The sequence below is a fragment of the Cupressus sempervirens genome, chromosome 11 (genome assembly GCF_028749045.1).
Source record: "Cupressus sempervirens isolate cs-2001-9-10 chromosome 11, ASM2874904v1, whole genome shotgun sequence".
In the NCBI taxonomy this organism is placed as follows: Eukaryota; Viridiplantae; Streptophyta; class Pinopsida; order Cupressales; family Cupressaceae; genus Cupressus; species Cupressus sempervirens.
Window position 1 is genome coordinate 564,083,835 of NC_143128.1, and position 5,047 is coordinate 564,088,881.

General features: G+C 32.7%; 1 pseudogene; it reads right to left on the bottom strand.

Moving 5' to 3' along the window:
* Positions 1–3,115: 3,115 nt before the first annotated feature.
* On the bottom strand, positions 3,116–4,418 carry LOC149530883 (UDP-glycosyltransferase 86A1 pseudogene; annotated as a pseudogene).
* Between the last annotated feature and the right edge of the window lie 629 nt (positions 4,419–5,047).

Consider the following 5,047-nt stretch of genomic DNA (forward strand, 5'->3'; position numbering starts at 1 on the left):
CTTTATTATGCTCCTTTATGGTACTGTACATTTTGGTAAAAAAAAATTCTTTAATGTTTTTTTTGCGTCCTTTCAAAACTCTCCTGCCATGTTATTTATATCACCCATATGTAATGCATCATGACTTTTGGCTAGTGAGATTTTTTTAGGATTTAGTTTATAAAGTGATTAATTTGTATTATATTTATTTATTTAATTAGTTAATCAATTATAATATTAATTGATATTATTTAATCATTGATATTATTCTTTTAAATAATATATTGATTGATTGATTTATTTATTATTAACTATTTAACAATCTCTCTCTCTATATATTATTTAATTTTAATGATTTACTTATTTATTAAATTCTTATTAATATTTGGAATATCTATTTTTTCTTATTAGATGGGGTATTACAATTTAGGTTATGTTTAAGGTTAGGATTACACCATGAATATTATTAGTGTTATTACTATGTGTCACCCTATTATTTCAAAATGACCATACTCTATTATTTTGAGGCATACTTTCAGTTTTATTATTTTATGAGATGCCATATGGAAATGTCAAAATAAAACAAATTCATAAATATTTTTTCAACTAAAATACTTTGTAATGCTTGATTTTCTTTTATATTGACAATCAATACTTTTTGGCATATTCTATTGATACTATTATATAGAACACTTCATTCTATTTGAAAAACTAGTATTTTCTATTCTATTTTCTTTTGCTTTTGAAAAGTTAATTTTTAAAATAAAAATCTATTATATTTGTTTGTATTTTTTTTTATAAGAATCATTTAAACTTAAAATCTAATATAAATAGAATGTCTAATTCTTTTCAACAACATTTCTATTATGTTTGTAGTTTTATAATACAAATCATTTAGACTTTTAAAGTAAAAGTCAATTCTAATTTGTTTAATAATCTCGTAGATATTTAAATATGTAGGTCTTATTAGAAGAAGAGTATTCTTTTATTTGAAAAATTAAAAAGCTAATTAAAGTGCTTTTAAATCTCTAAGAAAAATCACTATTATATTATTTTTTTCTTCAAAAAAAATCAATTATCAAAAACCAAGATCTAGTAGGGTTTGACGGTTGCCCCTGCAGTAAAAGTAAATTCTAATTTGCTTAATAATCTTGTAGATATTTAAATATGTAGGTCTTATTAGAAGAAGAGTATTCTTTTATTTGAAAAATTAAAAAACTAGTAAAAGAAAAATCACTATTATACTATTTTTTTTCTTTAAAAAAAATCAATTATCAAAAACCAAAATCTAGTAGGGTTTGATGGTTGGCCTTGCCTCTCATGTAATTTTTTTAATGACGTCTTTCATTTTACATTTTGAGAAAAAAAAGGATGGTCAATTGTTTTGTTTTCAAATAATTTAAAGATCACTTTAAATTTAAATGTTCAATAAATTAGAAAATAATAAATATTAATTAGTAACATATATAAAATTCTTTATAAATAACTAATAATTATAAATTACTAATTGTTGTCATGATAGAGTTTTCCCAACAAAGTGTGTGACAAACCGTTCACAACAGTTGGATAGGCCCTTGATATGCAACCTTCCTCTGCGTTTAGAGGGGCAGCTTCCTCATATGATATAATTTTGAAGCTTTTTGAATAAAGAATCTAAAACTAAAAGGTGAGAAAGCTCATGATGACGAATGCACCACACGACTCCAAGGCTTTCTCGAACTACTAAATTAAAATCGCTAATAACAACAATCAAGATCTACACTTGAAAACTATTACTAGCACAATGCTGATCCACATATTCATAAACATCTATACCATACCGTGAGAATGCTCACTACAAAGAGAATCAAGATTTCTAACTATTTAGATTTGGAAGAAGGGAACTCAAATTGCACATTCCTTTATTTTCTTACACCAAGAACCTAAGAGAAATTTCTAATTACAAAGACAAAATTTGTACATACTTTCCAAATATCAACTCCTAATCAAAATTTTAGCATAGTGCTCCCTTTTTCTGAAACCAAAAAGTCCTTTTACAAAGCCAAAAGATGTCCTTAAATAGACATAGAGGTTAATAACTACCTCTTCGTGGTTAATAACCACCTCCAAAATATGTAATTTTGGAAGGTTAATTAACCTCAAAAAAATTAACCTATATGCTTTGAAACTTGAACCTTAGATATTTTGAGGATATGATTGAATAATCGATCCTTATTGATCCCTCTAATAGATTATATGTGAGCTAAAGTTCAAATACAGTGACCTTCCCAAGTTCATGTATACTATCTACAAGATGCTCCAATCTGCCTACCATCTCAATCACAAGTGAAGGAAAGGTGGCAAATGGTTCACCATCATTTGCCACATTGCATGTACTTTTAGCTGCATCTTCATATCACCATCATTCTTCTCTCCTTCATTAAGTGAGGTATTGTAATGTCAATATGCACTGATTTTTCATAATGCTCATTTCAGTTATCATGGATTGTGGAGGACATTTCTTCATGCATTTTATGTTCTCACTCAATTCATGCATAACTTTCGTTGCCTCCATGCCCACTTTATAAAACCATGGCTTTGCGAATTCAAATTGGCTAAAGTTGGATTTCTCATGTAGGGAGTGAATACAATCATGCTAGGCGAGTACACAGTAGGCCATGTGATAAAACATGCCTCCTGCTTTCACCTATTACTTCCATGGATGCCTAAATCTAAACTTGCCATGGGCTAGTTTGGAGTGTTCTATCACTACCAATATATAACATCTCCTCCATATTACGAATTGAAGGTTAATACATTGTGTCAAACAATTCACATGCAGTGTCACCCTTGATAAAAAAAAAAATTAAAAAAAAAATTGAAGAGTAGATCACCAAGTTTTTCTCATCACTATGAAATTGGGGATCATGCATGAGTTGGTTTATATGCTATTGGAGATCAAACATGTTGCTAGTTGGGAATCCAAGTGTTCTGTCAACTAGTTATCATGCTTGATTACTCCTATCAAGTGAATGCCGCTAACTGGGGGAGGTCAAGTTTTTGGTACATCAATCATTCCTTTGCCCATGCTTGTTCAATTCACGTGTTTTGTTTGTGGTCATTGCCAGCAAGTTGTGGGTTCTCAGAAACTGAGCCATTATGACTCTCCATTCATCATTGCTTTTTTTTTCACAACTTCTCTAACATGCACAATGTTACACCTAAGCCTTTTTCCCTCTTCTCCATCTATATTCATAAACTCTGTTACTATGAGGGCAATCTCTTGGAAGAGCACGAGATTAGACCTCAAGTTTTTGCAACTCCTAGCAATGTGACCCAAAGTCATTGCCACTCCCCATTGCTTGACAATGAGCCTGCAATTGCTATACTGGTTTGTGAGAAGAGGAAAAGCTAGCATTGGAACTCCCAACCAGAGGCTTTCCATGATTGAATTCCAACCACAATGTGTGAGAAACCCACCAATAGCAGAGTGAGACAATATATCCAACTGAGAAACCCACTCAACAACCAAACCCTGATCTTTGTACTTTTTCACAAATTCATCTAGCAGTAAGTCTTGTACATCAGAGGCCACAATATCAGGACGAAGAACACAAATGAATGGTTGCTTGCTCTACAACAATCCCATGGCCATTTCATGAATTTGGGCTTTGGATACATGTGCATAACTCCCAAATGAGATGTAGAGAATAGAGTTGTTGGGCTTGTTGTCAAGCCAGCTCCTGCAGTCAGACTTAGCCCACATGCTTGCCCCTACCTTGCCTTTTGGTTGAAGCAATGGACCCAATGAAAAAAATGGGATTCCTAACTGAGACTTTAGCTCTTCAATTTTTTGCTTCTCCAACTCCTCTAGCATGTTGGAAATAATCCAATCCACAGCACGGGCAGAACGGAATGCTTGGTATATAATTTGTGCACCAGAGTTGATACATCCCGCTCTTAAAGATATGAAGGAAGTTCCGTTAATTTTAGAGCTGGAGTTCCAAGAATATAGTTTATCAGCTCACTTTTGTCCACTTTAAAGGGATGATGACCATTTCTGATAAGAAGGTCCCAATGATAATAAATGCAAAATACCAACATCGGCTCTATCCAGAAGGAGACGTGTGGAATTCCAAATATCATAGCTATGCATAGCCAAACAAAAAAAATGTATCAGTGATGATGCAGGAAGTTGGAGGGCCTTTTCGTTGCAGATCCTCCATCAATTCCTCCACGTGGGACTCCATCTTATTCAGCAAAGAATCCTCAAACTCTTTGTAATTAAGAGATTTTTTGAAATCTAGAGGCAATCCATCAGAAACAAGTGCCAAATGGACACCATGGGTTTTGTTGGCAAAAGGATCATGATCATTATTATTACTTCCTGGGGCCAAACAAATTTTATTTTGTTTATCATTTGATCTTGTAAAAGACTTCTCATGCGTAGCTGAATCCATTAGCTATTGAAAACCTGATTCTCTAGTTAGGTTCGACTTCAACAATTCATTCCCCACCTGAAAAACCCTCCATTCGCATGAAAGTGTTTTGTCTTGCAGCGGGAGTATCATTTTCAATGTCAAAAATCACTGGATTTGATTGAAGAGTGTGCTCCTCATGTGTTATAGCCGTCTGTTCCTGGTTTTTGACATCAATGGTCTAGAGCCTCTAGTCCTATACAAGCTGAGGAGTTAGGTGATGTTTTTGCAAATTCCATATCGCCACAGTCTTCCATCCATGACCCAATGGCCAAAGAATCTCCAAAAGTATCCAAATCTATTAACTTTGCAACAGTAACATTCTCGTCCATTTTCTTACTGCCTAGGTCTTGACCTTAATTAGTTAAACAGAGAGGTTAATGATTGTCTCAAATAGGTTAAGAAAAATGTGTTTTTGAAGGCTATCATTAACCTTTTGAGAGGTTAATGGTTAAGACAAACGTGTTTTTGGGGGTTATCATTAACCTTTTGAGAGGTTAAGAAAAATGCATTTTTGGAGAGGTTAATTAACCTACTCCAACTGCGAAATTTGAAAGTTATCATTAACCTTTGAGAGGTTAATGGTTAATGATAGACTTGAAAACATGTAT